The sequence below is a fragment of the Ochotona princeps genome, chromosome 6, assembly GCF_030435755.1.
Source record: "Ochotona princeps isolate mOchPri1 chromosome 6, mOchPri1.hap1, whole genome shotgun sequence".
Taxonomy (NCBI): Eukaryota; Metazoa; Chordata; class Mammalia; order Lagomorpha; family Ochotonidae; genus Ochotona; species Ochotona princeps.
The window spans coordinates 4,765,669-4,787,781 of NC_080837.1; the positions used below are offsets into that span (position 1 = coordinate 4,765,669).

Here is a 22,113-nt window from a genome sequence, read left to right on the forward strand (position 1 = left end):
CTCTTTGTTTCCTCCTCTCTCAATCTGTAATTCTGACTTTCAAATCTTTGCAAAAAAAAAAAAATTGGAAATAGAAAAGACCATTTGGTTTTAAGTTTTCTAAGTAGACAGAATAAATTGTTTATCAAAATTGTGTGGAAGGAAAGCAAAATCAGTTAATCGTTTAGTGGATTATTTTAGCTTCCTTTAAAATGTTTGTTTATTGTACTCGGTACACCTGTGACCCATGTCTGAGTACCTGGGTTTGAGTGTCAGCTCTACTCCCCAATTCCAGCTTCCTGTTAAGGCGGATGGAGCACAGCCACTGATAGCTCGTGGTATTGGGAGATCCTGACTAAGCCTACTTCAGCCTGGCCCACCCTTGGGTGGTGTAGCCATTTGGGGAGTGAATGATCTCTTTCTGTCTCACTCTCTTACTCTGCCTTTCAAATAAATAAATCTTCAAAACAAAGCAAAACAAAACAAAAACACAGGGTCTGTGGTCTGACCGTGTAGTGCATGTGTCAGAACTGGGTTTCCTTGGTTGCTGAAGCCTGTGTAGTGGACGGCATGCCCAGATATGTATGGAGGACATGACAGATTACTGAGGCCAAAGAGGGCATCTGGTACCCTGAAGGGCAGAACAAATTGGACAGCTCTCCTAGTCAAGCTTTGACAGTAAGTATCTGGTGAGTGGAGACTCAAAGGTGAACTATGTCAACCAATGGACCTTGGTAGGATTTCCTCATGCTTGGAAATGAAATCGACTGCCTCCCAGAACTATCAAAACCACTTAAGCAGTACCTTTGGAAGATGCTCCACATCAGGGACCTTAGGATGACTTGGGGTGGCCGTTCCACATCCCCGAGTACTTATATCGTTGGGCTGCTAGGAGTGGTCCTCTCTGCTTCTCTCATCCACTCTCCCCTCTTCCTCTACCCTTTCCACCCTAATCAGGCATGCATCCTTCTCAACTATGTAAGCATTATCAAAAATAAAATGAATTTATTAAAAAACAAAAAATAGAGAAACATAAACCAGCACCTAAAACTGCAGAATTGCATTGATAGTAATATGCTTATAATTCTGAGCATTTAAGCTCTTTGGTCAGTTTTCATGCACTGGAGTTGTTTTGTTTTGCCGTGTTTTGCTTTTTTTGATGTGATGTTCTCCTTTATTCACATAGATGAACACTCTTTAAGGTAGCAGCTAAGCTGCTGAGGCAACTGGCCAAACCCTTCAAACGAGTCGTGGTGCCAAGTGTTTGTTAGTGTGTTTCCTGCCACAGTCGCTGTTTTTATTATTGAGCATGCTGGTTGTGTTTAGTTAGGAAGGATTGAGTGCCTGCAGATGCTGTGTGTCTGAGAAAGGGGAACTGCAGTCAGGGCCTTACTGCTTCTCTCTGCCCACAGAGGAACTCAAGAGCATGTCAAGAATGTCACCGTGACTTGTTAGGTGCCAGCTGGGGCATATCTAGGACTGTCATTTTGGATTTGTGTGTGTTTGACCATCTTGAGATTGAGACAGTCTTGCAGGGTTGAAGAGCATTCAGCCCTTGGGCCTTGTGAGACCTATAAAATTATCTGATCTGAGGGCCCAGTACGGTAGCCTAGCAGCCAAAGTTCTTGCCTTGCATGCACCAGGATGCTATATGGACACCGGTTCTAATCCTAGCGGCCCGCTTTCCATCCAGCTCCCTGCTTGTGGCCTGGGAAAGCATTCGAGGACAACCCCAAAGCCTTGGGATTCTGCATCCATGTGGGAGACCCGGAAGAAGCTCCTGGCTCCTGGCTTCAGATCGGCGCAGCTCTGGTTGTGGCTGCTTGGGGAGTGAATCAGCAGATGGAAGATCTATCTCTCCTTCTCTCTTGTATATCTGCCATTCCAACAAAAATAAATCTTTAAAAATAGTCTGATCTGACTCTGCCAAGTCAGCCTCAGGCAGGATTTGAAATTTGGTAAATCCATAGGAAGCCACTTTTTTAAGTTGATAATTTTATATAGTTGATAATTTTATATGGCTTGGGTGGTATTATAAATATCCAAGCGGTCCTTGGCAGAATAAAAGGCTCCCTACTCTGGTGGCATATCTGTAGAGCTTCATTATGCTCCACATTCTATTTGCATCACTTTGGGGGGCATGTATAGGTGAGTAAGCAGATTTTAGTGGCGTGTGTGTGGTGGTGTCCCCTGCTTCAGTCAGTTTCTTGGACTGTGGACTGCTCTATCGGAATAAAGGACTATGAACCATTCCTGGCCTCAGCTTCCACTGGCTGCTGGAAAAAGTCCTCCCGGAATCATTAACTTTCTTTGTTGTTACTCCTTATCTTCTCCCTTGCATTAGTTAGAACAACGGCCAGAGGTGGCGGTTACCCACTTTGTGGGAGGAGCTACTACAGAGATAAGCAAGCCTTGCTTCTGTATCTTTGTTCTTCCTTCAGCTGCCTGGGTACTGTGGTCTTAGCCTGAGCCAGAAACAGTGCCATTCAAACATATTGCTTTTCATCTCCAGTTGGCAGCAGTCTTGGAGGCAGTGCAGTAGTTTGGCCCAATGTTCTCAAGTTGTGATTGATAACATTCAAGCATCCTTACCAGTCACGATAAATAGTGCCCTCTACATTCAGTTTTGGTTTTTTTCCTCCCTGAATTTAGGATGGTATCATTTCCTCTTGCATTTGGGGCTGTCTATGTGTTTCCATCTTATCAGAACGTAGACTTTATGAGAATGGCCCTCTTGTCCACAGGTGACTTGTGGGCACATAGATTTTGCCAGCTATAGGGCAGAGTCACAGTAAATGCTGTTGAATGCATGAGATATGCTCGGTCCTCCCTAGATGACGGAATCTTTAATGCACAGGTGCTGGTCCAGAGGCGGGGATGGCACAGCTGTGCTTCATGTGAAGCTGTGTTGATTCTGCATGGCCAGCCCTAGTACCCTGGCGCTGGGCCTGCTGCCTCACCACCAGGGCCATTTGCCAAGGTGATAGAGAAGATTCCTACTTCAGGGCCTGTGGGGCTGAGGTCCACGGTCCCTGGGACAGGTGACGAGAGTGAGCCCTCGCAGAGCCAAGCGATCCTTTGGAGCTTATCCTGACAAGGTGGATGTTTTCATTTCCATCATTGTGCCATCTTGCATGGAGTTTCTGGAATTCTTAGACACCTGTTGACTGGGACCTGCCCTAGAGACAGACAAGAGGCAGTTAATTGTCCTGTTTAAGGGCAGGGAAACTAAAACCAGCCCTCCCTCCTTGGAGGCTGTAGTCTCAGCACTACGTGTGGCTTTCAGCACATTATATTGTTTCTTAGTTTTCTCACAGTACCAGTGTTGAATATTCATCCCTTAGGTATTTGGTTAGAGAGAAAAATCCATCTGTTTTAGCCATTTCCCTCTGGATACACTTTGAGAGAAAGGAGAGAAGGCAGGGAGGTGTGGCTGCTGTTGTGGGAGCTTCACCCAGGGCCCACCTGAGCCTGTGGAGGTGCGGTAACTGCATAATGCATGCAGCATCAGCCTCCAGTGCCTCATCCATCACTGTGTCAGCTGGAGAACCTTGGCTTTGGAGAGCTCTAATTATCGCCAAGGCAAGCCATGCTCAATTTGATAGTGTCATGATTTTTAATATTTAAAGATTCCTGAATTGCTGCTATGGGATGTAACGTCGTCTTCTTCCAGTTCCATCCCACATTTGCTTATACAGTTGAGTGAATAGGATGCTTCGCTTCCCACACAGTTACCCGAATAGCGCAGACTGCTGAAATATTAGCTATCTTACTGTCAGCACATAACTCGTTGAGTTATTTAATGTTTAAAATTTCCACTGTTATCTAGGTTTGGATCCCAAATCTGCCAAGCTTTAAGTTTTTTTTTTTCATTTGTCAAATAGAATAAGAACATGCATTTTATAAGGTTTTTGGGGGAGTAAATAATGAATGCACAGCGGCTGGTGCGTGGTAAGCATCAAGCAATTGTTGTGAAGTTACATGTATCTGCCCACCCCCTCCTTGTTGTATCCCATGTTTCAGATGGGCAGTGGGACACGGACTAGGATAATCTTCAGTTCTGCTCAGAATGCTAATGAAGGGCTCCATCACCTTCCAAGGCAGGCAGAATTCCACAGATACCGGAACACAATTCACTTGGAGATGTCACTTGCCCTGCTGTATCTCCCAGTTCTTCTCTGCCCAAGTGTTTTACCCAAGGTTTCCATCACACACTCCCCTTGTTGACTTCCTTCAGGAGGATGACAACAATGTAATTTACGTTGTATCCTTGAATCAAGGACAGAGTTCGGATGTACACCCAGTGCTTTTGGTAGCAATGTTCCAAAATGGTCTGTGAGATAGTTACTTTTACAATAATATAAAATGCTGTGTGTAACATAGAGTTATACAGGTATTCCCTGAATTTGCAAAGGACTGACACAATACGCTGACAATATATCCCATTTAGGAATCAGAAAATCTGAGGCTCAGAAAGATGGGTTGATAAGTATAAGGGTACATAACTATTTAGTGACATGGAGTTGATTTCTCCCACAGTTAGTTTTCCTTTTTGCTCAAAAATCAGTGAGTCGAACCCTTTGAGAATTAGGGATTTTGAACTCTTTTTCTTGAAAAATTTACAAACGATACAATTAAATAAAATGGATAGACTAGGTAAGGCGGTGAGAAGTTATTCAGAAGGTCACATTGAGAAATGTGAATCATCTATAAAAGGTAGGAAGACAGTCATTGTGGTAGTGTAGCAGACTAATCCTCTACGTGCTAGTGCTGGCATTCTGTTTAGGCACTGGTTCTTGTACTGACTGCTTCACTTCCAATCGAGGTTCCTGCTAATGGCCTAGGAAAGTAGCAGAACATGTTCCAAGTCCTTTAGCTCCTATACCCACATGGGAGACCAGGAAGATGTTCCTGGCTTTGGACCAGCTCAGCTCTGGTTATAGAGGCCATTTGAGGATTTAACCAGTGAATGAGACCTTGCTCTCCTGTCTTTGTGTAAAATATGCCTTTCAAATATAAAAAATATTTTTGAAAGATAGGGAAATTGCAGAAAATATCATTCAAGCACCTCTAGTGTTGAAACAGCTCAAAGAAGTCCTCTCTGATGGAGAAATTTTGTTTTTGTCTTTTTTTTTTTTAGTAATGTGAAATTTCAGCTTGGATACTCAGAATTCAAACCTGAAACTCTGAAAGAGGGTAAACAGAAAACTGACAGAGGAAAAGATGTAGAACTAGAATTATGTTATTTATGGTTAATAGGTAATAGTGATCATGATGAAATGTTATAATTGGATGCTAAATAGTAGTGCAGTGCTGCGATGGTTTAGAGAAGCTAATTGCAAATGTTTTGTGAGGCACGGAGAAGATTCAGATGAGCTCTCTGGAGTTGATTGCAATGGTATTACATTATGTCTGAAGTGAGTTTCCATTGTGGCGCTGTCATCTTTTGTTTGGAATGTCGAAACAAGGGCAATGACTTAAATACTGAATAAGTACTGTTGCTATCTGACGAGGGGATTATAAGCAGTGGAGTTCAGCTATCAGTTGCAGTAACTGCTTGTTAACAGGTCAGATCTGCCACTCTGTGGCTTTAACTTCTACCCAAGAAACCTGCTGGGGTGATTCAGCAGTCTCATGTGTATAACTCCTGCCAGAAGACCAAATTCTATACCTTCAGTTCATCTATGATGCAGCTGCATATACTGTTTGTATTAAATACATTGATTAGGGCTCACTTTAATAGGATAAATGGCCTTATCTGCCTTCCCTATCAGCCGGCTCTCCTCACTTCTGAGTTTGTCAGGGAAGCAATCGTCACCTACAGAGTGATGTCTAGGCATCAAAATGAGGAAATCACTTTTGATTCACTGATTTTTTTTTCACCCTTATATGAAAGCAGGTCTAGTAGTTCCTTCCTTGGCATGTGTACCTGGTGTTTTTCTCTTCATTGCTACTATTTGTGTGTGTGTATGTGCGTGCACACACACACGTGTGCACCATATACAAAAAGATGATTACTACTTGTTTTGGGGGAATTCCTGTATGTACCCTAGCTAATTTTATAAGATGTTTTCCTCGGTAGTTCTTTTTTGCTCTTGCTTAGTGTACTTGTTCAACCACAATGCTATTATTTAGGTATGTCCTGGAGGAATTAACTCCTGTTGGAGCTCTAGTTCAGCTCAGAAGAGGTCCTTTGCATTAGTCAGGGTTGACCTAGAGGATCTGGTGAACTCATCAGTTGTTAACAGATAATGAAATCACTCTCCTATGTGATTGCTTTGTATTTGAACAATAAATTTGTTTTTCCTTAAACAAAAGGTGTGGTATATTCAGAGACAAGCTTTTCAGATTTGCCAGGAGAGAATTATTTCCTATACAAAATGATTGTGGAAGAAAGCTATTTGTATTTGTATCTGGGAGATGGATATTTGGTCTCTTCTGATAGAGTGGCATAAAGCATCATCGCTCTTGGTAGGAGCTCTGACCCCAGCCACCACCCACAGCCGTGCTCCCCAACTCCCTGGTGGGTCACCACCAGGACCTGTGTAACCCTGTCAGCACTGTGTAACCCTATCCACCTCCTCCTTCCATCAGTTAAATGGAAGAAGCTATATTGTAGTGTCTAGCTGGAAATAAATCCCAAGTACTGAACAACACCCAAAGACACATCTTCAGGAAAAAGCTTTTTAATAGAAAAGATACCCTCTAAAAGTGACATGATTAACTTACCATGTAGGTGTACATATCTCATAGGGGCACAAGTAGGAAAAAACAAGGGAATATGATGCCTCCAAAAATATAATACTCCAGTGGCAGACTTGAAAGAAAAGGAGATTGACCAAGAGTCTGATCAAGAATTCAAAAGAATAAAGATGCAGATAAAGATGCAAGAGAATACAGATAATTTAACAAAGATAGAGGGAAAAAGAACATGATGAGAATGAGAAATTCAGCAAAGAGAAGGAGATTGGAGAAAGAATCAAATAGAAATCTTGAAAATGAGTAACTCAATAAGTCAAATAAAAAATATAGTTGAATATAATGCAAAAGAAAAGGACCTTTGAACTTAGAAATCTTATTAACCAGTCTAGTCCAGAAAGAAAGAATGAAGACAGTTTTGAAGTATGTTTTGACCATCCCTCAACATGATAAGGATTGCATCTGGCAGCCCGGCACCCAGCATCATACTGGGTGGAAAAAAGCTTTGGAAGCATTTCTTGTGAGATCTGGAGCCAGAAAAGGATCCCCCCCTTCACCATTTCTAATTGAATACAGTACTGGAAATTTTAGTCTAATTAGGCATGAGAAGGAAATAAAAGTTATACAGACAGCAAAAGGTAAATCAAATAATTGAAGAACCTAATAGCTCTACCAAAAGGCTTTTAGAATTGATAAGTAAATTCAATAAAGTTGGAGGATACAAAATCACCACAACAAATTAGTAACATTTTTATGCACTAATATTAAAACTGTTCTGAACTCTCTTGTTCAGTGCAGCACTACCCACAACAGCCAGGTCATAGTCTCAACATAGGTGTCCATCAGTGTGAGGATAGTTAAAGAAATATGTTGTGCCTAGACACTTTAGAATTTTATCCAGCCATAGAAACAAGTAACATCATGTCACTTATAGCAAAATGGATAGGCCTGGAGGTCACCATGTTAAGTGAAATAAGCCAGACACAATAAGAAAAGTACCGTATGTTCTGTCTCACGTGGAAGTTAGAAGTAGTCTGCATTGGAATAGTGATTACCAGAGGCTGGGAACGGTGGGGAGGGGAGACCGAGGATGGCTGAATAATTGCACCAAAGCACTGAGGGAAGTATGATGCTTTAGATTCCCACAGCATTGTGGGTAACTCTTGTTCACAATAATGTGTTCTCTATGAAGAACAAAGGGGGTCTGATGTGCTCCAGACATAAAGTATTGAAATGCTGGGTACCTGTTTTGATTCATTTTTACGCTGTAAACATGTGTTGATATTATTGCACTGTGTGCACAAAAAATTGAAAAAAGTTTAAGTGTTCTGATTTTTTTTTTTTGCCTGGGGAGAATTTTATAGTTTATTAATATAAGGAGGTAAATGCTTCTTTTTGTAAGAAAGAATATCATAAATATAATGAAGGCTTTAATGGCAGCTTTCTTGTGGGGCGTATTCAGAGCCTCTCATACAGACATAATTCTATATTGAGAACAAAGAAACAGTTCAGAAGAACATTGGGAATGTTTCCAAAATGTATGTGTTGGGCATTTTGCTTAGCGGTAATAAGCTTATCTATTTGTCTTGTATTCAGATAGATTCATGAAAGTTCTTTGGTAATCAAGAGACTCACTCTTCATCAGCTGCTAGTTGTTGTTGGGTAACAGTGCTTGTGTCCTCCTCACTGAGTGTTCTGTTCCCAGGGCACTGAGTTCATTAGGTGTCCAGACAGGGTGACCCGGTGGATGTGATGAATGAGGAGTTGCAGGATGTGAAGAACCCCACTTCTCTCTTGGCTTAGGTTCCCACCGTGTGAGAGCTGGACTAGGGACCCTTGCAGCTCTGAGCCTCTCTGAATCTGTGACCAGGCAGTTGGAAGTAGCAATTTCCAGCGGTCCACAGCACAGTGGGGAGGACTCTAGCTCACAATATGGCTCCATGCATTTTATAGAGAACTGGAAAAGAAGAGTTAGATGACTTCAAACAAAAAAGAAAATATTAGGAAATGGAAATGCCAGAGTTCCTTTTCGACAGAATTGTTGGATAGGAGGCATTTGTTCCATGACCTTTCTGTTCTCCAACTTGCCTGGTCTGTCTGCTCATGGGCGTTAACAGAATATTCTGGGGCTTTGGAACATTTTTTCTCTGACAAAAGTTAAGTGATCTAAACAGATAGCAAGCTTGCAACCAAAGGGTAACTTCTTTGCCACCGACAGCATTTTAACTGTGGGAGTAGGATTGTTTTCAAACTAGAAATCTATTAAAATTCACATGTTGATGAAGAAGGCTCCAAACACTTTGATTTACATAGTGGCATTCTTGGGAACACCCAGGATTCTCATTCTAACACTGGTTGCAGTTTGAGACAGTGAAGACATGGCTGCTGGAGACATATGGCCGGTGTCCACACTGGCTTGCTGGTTTTGTGTGTGACCTTGGCCAAGTTATAATAATAGCATTTACCTCATAGGTTTTCTGAGGAGTAAATGCTAAGGAATGCATGCCTGCTCTGGTTCTGTACATGTTTAGCTGCAGTTATTAATTAATTTTACTTTCCGTGGGTCATTCCCTCCCATGAGGTCTCCTTTAATCCCTGTAATAATCCTATGCAATTAGTCTCATTATCATAAAGAGACTAGGGCTCAGCGAGGCTCAACATTTGGCCCAAGATAACATAAAATGGGTACTAGAGTCATGATTCAAACTAGCCATTTCTGACTCATTCTACAACCCAGGTTCCTTCCTGCTTCATAGCTCTTCATAGATGCTGCTGTATGGTCAGCCCTTTTGAGAGTCTGAAGACCCTTACCTTTCATCAGTTGTTATTAGATAGCCAGAGACCCAGATAGCATTGTTAAATAAATGTCTCTGTTATCACCAGGCTGAAATGATACAATTGCCTTTCTTCCTTCTTAGAGATGGACCTTTTTGGCCTCAGAGTTTTCTTTGAATTATTTTCATACACTGTGACCTGTGTGCATGTGTATACCCTCCACAGTGTAGAGTGGCCTTGGCACGCAGACCCCAGACAGCCTGCTTTGTGGGTCTGGAAGAACACACACACACACACACACACACACACACACACCCCTAAAAAACCAAAAAACCAGCAAACCACCTTGGGAGGATGAAAACTGCCATTAAAGTAGCAACCTGAGCATCCAGACCTTGCCTTAGTCACTGGGTTTTTGTTGAACATCTAGGTATATGCCATTGTAATCTGGAGTTTAGTTTGAGGCTGGTGTTGTGTACTTGCAACACTGGCATCCTATTTTAGTGTGCCAGTTGGAGTCCTGGCTGCTCTACTCAGACCCCTGCTGTCTGCTAATACACCTGGGAAAAGCAGGGAAAGGTGTTCAAGTGTTTGTGGTCCTGTCACCATGTGGGAGATGTGATGGAATTCCAGGTTCCTGACTTTTACCTGGCCCAACCCTGGCCATTGTGGCCATTTGGGGAGTGACCCAATGGTTGAAAGATCAATCTCTTTTTCTCTCCCTCTTCCTCTTCCTCTTCCTTTTCTTCCTTCCTGCCCTCCTTCTTTCCTCACTCTGTCACTCTGCGTTTCAGAAAAATGCATCAAAAAAAAACCCAAAAAACTTCTTTTGCAGTAAGAGCAGCATTGAAAATATAAAGATGGTCTAGTACTTACCAGCTGTAAAATACATTATCTGTTTCTAACTATACCCATTTTTATTTTTGCACTTGAAAATGCTTGAGGGGAGGGGCGGGCATTGTGGTCAGTGAGTTAAGCTACTGCTTGGAATGCCTGAATCCATGACAGAGGTGTGGTTCAAGTTCTCCTCTGCCTTTTTGTTTTTTTTAAATTTGAAAGCCAGAGTTACACAGATGGAGGAAGTGACGGATGTTCCGTTCTCTGGTTCGCTTGCCAGGTGGCTGTAATGATCAGGACTGGGTCAAGCCCCAGCCTGGAGCTCCACCCAAGTCTCCCACATGGATTGCAGGGCACCAAACACTTGAGCCACCATCTGCTGCTCTTCCTAGGCTGTTAGCAGGGGGCAGGATCACAAGTGGAACATCCAGGACACCCGTACAGGATGCAGGAGGTGGCTTTACCAGCTACACCACAATGCTGCCCCTGGAACTCTTCTGCCTGTGATCCAGCTCCCTGGGCCTGGGCCGGCAGCAGGTGACAGCCCAACTACTAGGGTCCCTGCCACCCATACTGGAGACCTAGATTGAGTTTTTGGCTCCTGAATGTTGTAGGTATTTTGGGAATGAACTAGTGGGTGGAAAAGCTCTTTCTCTCTGGTCCTTTCTCTGTCCATTCTGGCTTTCAAATAAATACACTAAAAAAAAGTATATATTCTCCAAGAAAAGTAGGACACAGATTCCTGTCATTGCTCAATCTTGTTACGCCAATTCCTCACTGCTGAGTAACAGCAGCTGGGTGATATCAGGAGTAGATAGTTCATAGTTTTTGATTCCACTAAGATTTTGATTTCAAGCAAGTTATTTAGTCAACGGTGCCTTGTTGAATTTTGCAGGAAAGTATCCTGTTCATGGATTCTAAGAGGAATAAGTATTAAAAAGTGAACCGAGAAAAGTACCCTGTTCCGAGAAATCCCATAAGCATTTTGCCACCATCATTCCATGTATGGACACTGCCGAGGAGACTTTATCCAGGTTACTTTGAAAAGTTCTTGGCAAGAGGTATTTGTACGTAGGTAAATGGTCTTGATCACAGCATTCAGTTCTGCCAATATGGAGAAAAAACAACCAGGGGTAACTCGTGCAGGAAACAAATGGGCATGACTATTTAAGGTTTATTTATGCAGGCCTAGTTGGAGACCCCAAATGGCACTGGGGGAAGGTCTGGTGAAGGCCGTGAGCACACATGTTGAGGGAAACAGTTGTGTAAGCTTCTGCTAAAGCTGGACGCTAACCTAGAATGGCATAGTGGGGTTTGGATGTGTCACGATAACTGGGGACTGCTCTTGCAGGGAGTTTGTTTCCAAAATGGCGGAAGGGTGCTCACAGCGCATGCTTAAAGGAGTCTTGCTAAATATCCGTTTGGAAGCTGCTATTCAGGCATCCAAGCGTGCAGATTGTAAACGTGCTTTGTACATTGAAAAATGGTAAATGGAAAATACAATACTGTTCAAAGGAACAGCTACTCAGTACCTAAGTGGTTCTTGCCAAGTTATATTTTGGATTGAGCTTCTATTTTTAACTGGCATGCTGATTTAAGTTTGCCAAAAACCTGATTCGATTTGGAATGAAAATGGCATTGTTGCTATTTATTCTGCGTGAGAACACCCAAAACAGGTGGCAGGCAGTGTGGGGAGAGTGAAGGTGAGGGCCGAACTATGCCACTGTTCGATCTTTCTTTTTTGTTTAAGTAAAATTCAAATCTAGTTGGATTTTCTTTTCTTTTTTTTCGTTCTGTTAGAATGCCTTATTTATGGGGCAGGTGTTTGGCCCAACAATTAATGCGCTACTTGGGAGTTTGGGGAATGAATCAATAGATGGAAGATGTCTCTCTCTGTCCCTTTGTCTCTGTCTACTTTTCTAATAAAATGAAACAAAATAAATTTTAGAAAAGAGTATTTTTAAATTTTATTTTATTGATTGATTTTTATTTGGAAGGCAGATTTCAAAGAGAAAAGGAGAGACAGAAAGAAATCTTCCATCCATTGGTTTACTCCCCAAATGGCCACAATGGCTAGAGCTGGGTCAACCAGAAGTCAGGAGCTTGAAGCTTCTCCTGGGTCTCATGAGCTTGCAGGGGCCCAAGGACTTGGACCATCCAAGGCACATTAGCAGAAAGCTGGATTGGACATGGAACAGTTGGGACATAAACCAGCACCCACATGGGATGCCAGCACCATAGGCAGAGGCTAACCTACTGCCCCAGAAAAGAATGTTTTTTACATTCCATACCCAACCTCAAGTAAATATAAAATCCCCATTGTTTCGCAATTAGTATTGAGTTCAGTAACATTTGACTTTTTTTTTTTTTTGAAAGACCTTCTGGTTCAAGTTCACTTATGTTTTTGTTTACAATGTATGTTTTTTACAATGCTTTATTTTGAGCATGAGGAAGCCTCAAAAAGCTCATGGAATGAGCTTAAAAAATGTTTATTAGTGCGAATTTTTAAAAATCCTTGAATAGTTTTTTTTTTAAATTGTATTTTTTTCTATAAATGTTGTGAAGGGCACAGAGAAAGGATAGATAGGTATCTTCCATCTGCTGTTTCATTTCCCAAATGCACTCAACAGTTAGGCCCGGGCCAGACTGAAGCCAGGAGCCTGGAACTCATCCAGGTTTCCTATCAGGTGGCAACGGCCCAAGTGCTCGAGCTATCACCTACTGCTTTACAGGATGTGTTGTAGCAGAAAGTTGGAGGGAAAACAGAGCCGCTGGGACTCAATAGGGGTACTCTGATAGGGTATGTTGCCATCCCAAGCAATAACTTAACCATTGTGCCAAGTATCCACCCTGACAATGTGCTACATTTTAGAGCTTAAGAAATAAAAAAGGTGAGTACCTGTGGGAAACCTGGAAAAGCTCCTGACTCCTGGGCACCTGGTTCTTGACTTCAGCCTGGCCCAGTCACTGCGGCCATTTGGAGAGTGAATCAGGGGATGGAAGATATTTCTGTCTCTCTCACTGTCTGTTTCTCCCTCTCTCTCTGTAATGCAGACTTTAAGGTCGAAAAAGAAAAAAGATACAAAAGGTTTGTTTGATCAAAAAAATTCTAAAAAGCCAAGCAGAATATACAAAGTGAGTTTTTGTTGCTTTGTTTTGTTTTTTTCCATTGGAAAATCAGATATGCAGAGAGAAGAGCAGATAAGAGAGAAAGATCTGTTGATTCGTTCTCCAAGCTGCTGCAATGGCTGGAGCTGAGCTAGTCCGAAGCCAGGATCCATGGGCTTCTTCTGGGACTCCCTTGTGGGTGCAGGGTCCCAAGGCTTTGGGCCATCCTCGACTGCTTTCCCAGGCCACAAGCAGGGAGCTGGATGGGAAGCGGAGCTGCTGGGATTAGAACCGGCACCCATATGGGATCCTGGTGTGTTCAAGGCGAGGACTTTAGCTTCTAGGCTACTGCGCCATGCCGAATGTTTTTTAGATTTCATTTCCCTGCTTTTAAAAGCATAGATTTAGTAGGCTCTCTCAACTTCCTATAATTATAAAAATGGTTGCATATAGTGTTACGACCAGTTTCAAGCTATATTTGGGTTTAGTGTTGGTTAACATTTCTAGGAGAGTCTTTTTCTTTTTCCATTGATGGAATGAGGGTTTCCTGCAGCTCCCAATCTGGGTCCCTTGTAGAGAGATTTCCAAAGGGTTTGGAAAAGTATCATTATCTAATTGTGAAATATCCTTTTCCAGTTATCCTAAGAACATCAAGGACTCATGTGCAGGGATATTGGCAAGTTTTTTTTTTTTTTTTAAAGATTTATTCAGTTTATTACAAAGTCAGATATACAGAGAGGAGGAGAGACAGAGAGGAAGATCTTCCGTCCGATGATTCACTCCCCAAGTGAGCCGCAACCTGGAACCTCTTCCAGGTCTCCCATGCGGGTGCAGGGTCCCAAAGCTTTGGGCCGTCCTCAGCTGCTTTCCCAGGCCACAAGCAGGGAGCTGGATGGGAAGTGGATCTGCCGGGATTAGAAGCGGCGCCCACATGGGATCCCGGGGCGTTCAAGGCGAGGACTTTAGTGGCTAGGCCACGCCGCCGGGCCCAGAATATTGGCAAGTTTTAACTGTTATATTTCTTCTCAAAGCATTTGCTACTGATGTATGGCTACCACAGCTCTATGGTAGAATAATGGTAGAAACTGATTTCATATTTCATTCAACTTTTTGATTCCTCAGAAGCTAGCATATCACTTTCCAAGTGGATATGGTGGATTTGTCTAAATATGATTTTTTTCTTAAATCGGGGAGAGACAAAGAGAGTGAAAGAGACAGAAAAAGAAAGCTCTTACCTGCTGGAAAACTCCCCAAATGCTTGTAACAGCTAGGCCTGTGCCAGGCAGAAGTGAGGATCCAGGAGCTCCATCCAGGGTCCCATGTGGATGGCAGTGCACCATCCCTGCTTCCTGCCAAGATCCTCCCCAGTAGGGAGCCAGAGACAGGAGCTAGAGCTGGTTGTAGGACTGCACGCACTCTGAAGTGGGCTGCAGGCATTGGACAGCAGGCCGAAATCCTACCCCTTGAAGAAGCAGTTCCTCCCCCGCCTTTTGTTTTAGAAACATAATGCATATTTGCAAAAGGTTCATTTTGGAGTCAGATTGACTCATCGAGCCTTATATGGAAGAACTTCAAGTTTTATGTCCATTTAAGAAGCTGCTAGATGACTCCAAGTGTGCTTTAAGCTATTGAGTTAATAGGAAGGGTGCTGAAGTTTCTCAGAGAAAACAGGAGGAAATGAAGGCGAGAAATACATCTGTGCTACAGGAAGAACAGAGGGGAGCCTACGAGCTGATGCTCTTGTTGCTAGAATATGGCAGACATCCACAGCAGCCTCAAGGAGAGTGGAGAGCGTTGTTGGGTTTGAAAAATGAAGGCCTCATCTACCAGGCTGTCCTGTCAGAATACTGCAGTGGAGGACAATGGAGTCCCTGAGGAAAGCCTCAGCTCTTAGCCCTTTTGGTGTATTAGCTGGGTTTTTTTTTATTTTTAATTAACTACTCCTGCTTCTCTAAATTAAAAAAAAAAAAAAGGAAGGAAAGAAAAAGATGTGTGTTGGGGAGGAGGAATATAGGCTACCTTGAAATGTCTGAGACTGAAGAAAAATTCTGTAACTATTTTTTAGGTATGTTGTATCCAAGGATAGAGAAAATAGGAAGGTTATCATCTTAAAGCTCTGACATTAGGAGTTTAAAGCACTTGGCTTTGATTCTGGTTTTGTAACTAATTTGGGCAAAACATCTAATCTGTTTTGATCTCACTTTCAGGTCAGATAAAATTAGACTCTGAAACCTTACTTCTGCGTTGGCCATTTTTATTAAAGTGGGGGTGGTGGGAGTGGGTTTGGGTGCGTCTGGAGAACGCAGGCAAGCAGGCTAATTTCCATCAAGGCAGCAATGGTGGCTAAATAAGTACTTCTGAAATTGCTCTTCGTAGGGTATTTTGGGAGGAGATGCTGGGAGAGGAGAGTGCTGTAATTGAAAAGGATGATGTCCTGGGGGTCTCATTCAGGCACTCTGTGGCCTGCTTAGGTAAAGATGACCCTGTGCCTCACAGGTGAACTGTTAATGTCTCCTGCCTTGTGTCAGTAAATTAGGAAAACAATTACTTGCACCCACCGGATTCTAGATAAACTGAAATCATAATAGAAAGGTGATGTCTGTTGATAAGGTCAGATTCAGCTCTTTGTTACTCCTAAAACCCATTTCCTTATTCTACATGGACCCATGTCATCTCATGTCTAGTTGATTTTGCTTCCATTGTCTCATAGCTACAGTCCTAGATTCTCTTGTCATGTCATTTCAGTACTAATTTTCAGCCAGCCTTATTTGGAATTTTACAGTACCTGTTTACTGTTTGCGTTCTGCAAAATGTCTGTGTATAGGAAAAGGGAAACTGGACATGTGCCAAGGAGTTCAGTCTGATTGCATGAGGTGACGCATATTAATCTGTATTGTCTAAGTTGAATTTTTTTTTTTTAAACTTGGCAAATACCTTTCACTTTGAAGTTATCCGAAGAGTAAGTCGATGAAAGTGATATGCTAGAGTTTTCTATCAACACACCTACCTACCTGGCAAGTTCGGGGATGGCTGTCTTTGAGGGACAAATAATTCCTTAAAAGATTTTTGTTTATCTCCTTGATAGTTGACAATGTAACTGATAAGCTTATTATCATATCATGTATATTAAAAGAAGAATAAAAAGAAATCTTGCCTTTGAAAGCATTTATGTCTTTCCTGCCAACACTGCAGCAATCAGCACCACTATTCAGTCCTCTGAGGACTGCTGTTCTGCTGAGATGGTGATTACAACTGTTTGGCAGGTTTACAGGTGCATCAGTGGCATGACCTAACCATCAATCAGGCATAGGAGCTTTCCCAGCCTATATTACTTCTTGCTAGGATAGTCATGCGATTGAATAGTTCTATCTGGGCCAGAATTGATTTGCTTTCAGTGGAGGAAAAGGAGATACAAAATATTCTTGAAAAGTCAGTATGACAATTTAACATTGGAGATGAAAAAAAAAAATCAAGGTGAAACAAAGCTGAGTTTATTTGCAAAGCAAGGAAATATAGTAAAGAAACTAATTGTAAATGAAGAAAATATGACTTTTAGTACAGGAGTAGATCAGGCGTGGGAGTGTAAGTAGCAGTTATCTCCACTAAGGATTCAAAAGCAGCATTTTAGATCAGAAGCATAGATTTGCGTATGATTGGTTAACAAATGCCCCATTGTAGTGAAGCAGCGTTTAATTTTGGTATCTGCTTGGCAAGTGCTGCTGTAAATGGGAAAGTTTCCTTTTTAAGGGCTTCTTGACTCTTTCCAAGTTTGATTAAATCTCTTATGAAGATTTAGGGTCTAGGGCCCGGCGTCGTGGCCTAGTGGCTAAAGTCCTCGCCTTGAACGCCCCAGGATCCCATATGGTCGCCGGTTCTAATCCCGGCAGCTCCACTTCCCATCCAGCTCCCTGCTTGTGGCCTGGGAAAGCAGTCGAAGACGGCCCAATGCACTGGGACACTGTACCCACGTGGGAGACCTGGAAGAGGTTCCAGGCTCCTGGCATTGGATCGGCGTGCACTGGCCTGTTGTGGCTCACTTGGGGAGTGAATCATCAGATGGAAGATCTTCCTCTCTTTCTCTCCTCCTCTCTGTATATCTGAGTTTGTAATAAAGATAAATCTTTAAAAAAAAAATAGATTTAGGGTCTAACCAATCTTCCAAAGATCTCTATTGGATCCATATGTAGTGTTGGTTGGGTCTCTTCTCCCCCAAGTTGGCAGACACACATTCTCAATTCTAAATATACGCTTCTAGAACAATCACAGGGAGCCCGTGCATCTGCGTATGTTGGATATCGGGGAATTTGGCTTAGTATGAGGATATTAAAAAAAGCGTGTGTGGGAAATGAAATTAAAAGTTAAATCTATTTTGATGTAGAATAATTTTGAGATCCAAAATTTCATAATACACATTTTCACAGATTTTTGAAGACCCCTTATATACATGAATTTTAAGAATTACCACAACACTAAACTTATATTTCAATTCAGTTTTTCCATGAGATACTTGAAGTTCCTGCTTGTATGTCTAATTAGAATATAGTCTAACCCATTTTTTCTTTTTTTTATTATTTTTAATTCATTAATTACATTGTATTATGTGACACAGTTTCATAGGTACTTGGATTCTCCCCCCCCTCCCCAAACCCTCCTACCATGGTGGATTCCTCCACCTTGTTGCATAACCACAGTTCAAGTTCAGTTGAGATTCCCCCATTGCAAGCATATACCAAACATGGAGTCCAGCATCTTATTGTCCAGTCAAGTTCAACGGCTTCTTAGGTATACCCTCTCTGGTCTGAAGACAGAGCCATCAGAGTATCATCCCGATCAATTAAAAGCTCCAACATACCATCAGCAAAAATTTACATCATTATGGAATTAATTGGCATAGTAATGAGTAATCAATATGTTAAAAGTAAATGCGAGTTCTTAACCACCTTCTGTGACCACCTCATTGACATTTCAATTTTAGTTTATACACAACATATAACATACATAACATAACATACATATAGCATCATATCATCTTAAATTAAGGCAAACATGTGGTATTTAACCTTTTGGGATTGGCTCATTTCCCTTAGCATTATGGTTTCCAGTTTGGCCCATTTGGCCACAAAGAACTGCATTTTGTTTTTTTTTAATAGCTGAGTAGTATTCCATGGAGTAGATGAACCATAGCTTTTTTATCCAATCCTCTGCTGATGGGCATTTAGTCTAACCCATTTTACTAATGGATTTCCTGTCAGAACACAAGTGTTGTGAAGACCACCCCTAAATAAAAGCCAAAATAGAAAGGAAAAAATCTCCCATCAACATGTCATCATTGGACACATAAATCTGGCCAAGTCCATTACAGTGGCCATGTGGTCTACACATGTAGTGACATCAACAAAAGGAGCACTGAGTAATTCAAGGAGGCTGCTGAGATAGGAAAGGGCTCCTTCAAACTCTCCTGGGTCGTGACTGAACTGAAAGCCGAGCATGAGCCATGATGTCACTATTGTGTCCATTGTGGAGATCTTTGAGACCAGCAAGTTTTACTTAGACTATCATTGATGCCCCAGGACATAGAGTTTTGTATATTAAATAACATGATGACAGGCACATCTTAGCCATGTTGGCTGCTGCTGGTGAGGCAGAATTTGAAGCTCGTTATCATTAAGAATCAACAGATCCTCGAGCATTCCTTTCTGGCTTACACACTGGATGTGAAACAACTAATTGTTAGTGTTAACGAAATGGATTCCACTGAGCCACCTTAAAGCTAGAAGAGATGCGAGGAAATCATTAAGGAAGTAAGCACCCACATTAAGAAAACTAGCTATAACCCTGACATAGACATATTTGTGCCGGTGACTGGTTGGAATGATGATAACATGGAGCTGAGTGCTAACACACTGTGGTCCTAGGGATGGAAAGTCACCTGCAAAGATGGCAGTGACAAATTTGATGGAACCAAATTGCCCAAAGGCCTGGATCCTCCCATCACGTAGACAAGTAGATAAGACTTTGCCTCTGCCTTTACAGATGTCTACAAAATTGCTGGTATGGGAGACTGGAGACTGGTTTTCTTAAGACCTGGCCTGGTAGTAACATTTGTTCCAAGCAGATCACAACTGAAGTGCACCAGGAAGCTTTGAGTGAATCTCCTGGGAGACAACTTGGGGTTCAATGCCAGGAACATGTCTGTGAAAGGTGTTCACTGTGGCAACATTGCTGGTGACAGCAAAAACAGCCAGCCACTGGAAGCAGCTGGTTTTACTGCTCAGGTGATCATCCTGAACATCCAGGTCAAATCTGTTCTAGATACGTCCGTGTACTGGATTGCCACACAAATCACATTGCTTGCAAGTGATTGTCATTCTGAAGAGAAGCTGGGAGATGGCTCTGAATTCTTGAAATCTGATGGTGCTGCCATTGTTGATTACAGTTCCTGGCAAACCCTTGTATGTTGAGCTTCTCTGTGTTATGAATCAGACAGTTACTGTGGGGGGTGATCAAAGCAGGGAACAAGAAGGCAGCTGGAGCCGGCAAGATCCCCAAGTCTGCCCAGAAAACTCACAAGGCTAAATGAATATTATCCCTAACACCTGCCACCCCAGTATTAACCAGTGATGGAGAAATGGTCTCAGAACTGCTGGTCTTCATTGACCATGTAAGTTTAGTAGTAAAAGTCTGGTTAATGATTACAGTGCATCCTAAAACCTTTAAAAATAAAGGAGAATGGATCATTTGGTGGTTTTAAGTTACTGGTTTTAAAAAATAAATACTTTTTTTTTTTTTTTGTACCATAAAATTCAACATTTATTTTTTTTTTATTTTTTTTCTTTAATATTCATTTATTCATTAATTACATTGCATTACATGACTGGGATTCCCCCCCCCCTTCACCCCAAACCCTTCCCCCATCATGAATTCCTTCACCTTGATGCATAACCACAGCTCAAGTTCCGTTGAGCTTCCCTAATTAAAAGTTTACACCATACAGAGTCCAGCATCCCACTTGTCCAGTTCAAGTTCAATGGCCTCTTAGGGAGGCCCTCTCAGGTTTGTAGGCAGAGCCAGCAGAGCATCACCTCGATCAATTAGAAGCTCCAACATATCATCAGCAACAGTCCAGGTATGATGAGGCTGGTGCAGAGTCCACTGATTGACATAGTCCGTCTTAGGGTTTCCCCTTGTCCAGTTTTCCGCTGCAAGCATAAAGCTGAGGTGGTTGATTCATCTACTCCATCTTCCATCTTTTTCTGATTAATGCTTTGATTCCTCCATTTTGTTCAGGGGAATCCCCCTAAAAAAAACTTTGAGGCATTCCCAGTCCAGGCTCCTACATGTACTACTAGTAAGCACAGTGCCCGCCACCGTCCATCACTCCGATCAGCTGATGGTTTTAACCCCTGGGTTGGTTCTCTTCTGAGCCCCGACCTCTATTGGAACCAATGAGTATCGCATCTCTCCCCGGCTCTGCCCATCACACTCTACTTTTTAGTGGAAATAACGTGACTAACAATCTGTGACAGAATTTTGAGACCATTAAAACAAAGCCGAGTGAAGGTGGGGGAGATATATACCATTTTTTTCATATAGAAACAGAGTCGTGAGTTTGCGGAGTATTTGGTGTCTGTTTTTGTCGAGTCAGGATGCAGTTTGGGATATGTGTGTATTTTTAGATGTGTTCTTTGGACTTAATTGTTCCTTAATACTTGAAGTTTTTTACTTGATGTTCTCCAAGGAGGCTCCTTAAAAGTGGCTCACGTTCTCTTAGGACTTTTTGTTTCAGGGAGAATGTTATTAATTCAGGGACTGCTGGAGGGTCCTTAACAGATATTTTTACTCCTTGTGTGACTGTGGATACCCCCAAGTCTTTCCTGCTTCCATTTGGAGTATATGGGTTCTCAAGTACTTTCCTTTCATTGGAGAAGATGTTTGCATTACCCAGGATTTTCAGCACCATTGCAGATTGCCTTTCTTCCTTATTACCTAACTGAACATACTTGGTTCACTGCCATTATAACTTGTAATCCCGCTAAGAAGACTGCAGTACTTTTAAGTCGCATTTAAGCAGGGCTAGTGCTTTATAACCAAGTGAATTAATGGCAGTCTCAGCTAAGCTACAGTTGTTTGTTGTAGATCAGGGAAAGGTAAAAGGTAGGGAAAGCAGAGTGCCTGGATTTGCACAGTTCATCTCAACAAACATGCTTGTGCTTGGCGGGGGCACAGTGATGACTTCTTTTGGGTGAATGGCTTGTGAATGAATCAACAGAATTCTCCTTGGGAGCAGAGATGGAGGGTCTTTTTTGTAGTTTGACCCAGATTTGGGCTTCAGGGCCGCTTAATAATATTTCATGTGTATCTTGATTTATTGGTTTTCTAGCTGAATTTTTGACATGCCTATTTTCTGGGGCCAAGGAGAATTGGCAATGTGATGTTTAAGAGGATTTATTTATTTCAGCAAATAAGTATGCTGTGGTATTGGTGTTCCAAAAGTCACTAAGACAGAAAATGTTATTGTTACAAATTTATAGTGGAATAGACTTGAAAATGCATTAGAACGTCAGCAAAGGAAAGATTTTGTTTATTTCTCTGATAACTTTAAAATGTAATAATGAACTCTAATTAAATGTGATTTGTGATATATAGATAATGGCTTGAAATCAAGATTCCTGGCAGACTTGAATTACAGACTCCATAAGAAGCAAGATTTTCCAT

General features: G+C 42.0%; 1 protein-coding gene and 2 pseudogenes across 2 annotated transcripts in view; all 3 read left to right on the forward strand.

Moving 5' to 3' along the window:
* LOC101527004 (elongation factor 1-alpha 1-like) overlaps positions 1–19,439 on the forward strand; it is a 39,256-nt pseudogene extending 19,817 nt beyond the window's left edge.
* The window catches only part of PEAK1 (pseudopodium enriched atypical kinase 1), a 313,213-nt gene that overhangs the window by 20,143 nt on the left and 270,957 nt on the right, over positions 1–22,113 (forward strand). The gene's annotated exons all lie outside the window — the stretch shown is intronic.
* LOC131480437 (elongation factor 1-alpha 1-like) lies at positions 19,432–20,149 on the forward strand (annotated as a pseudogene).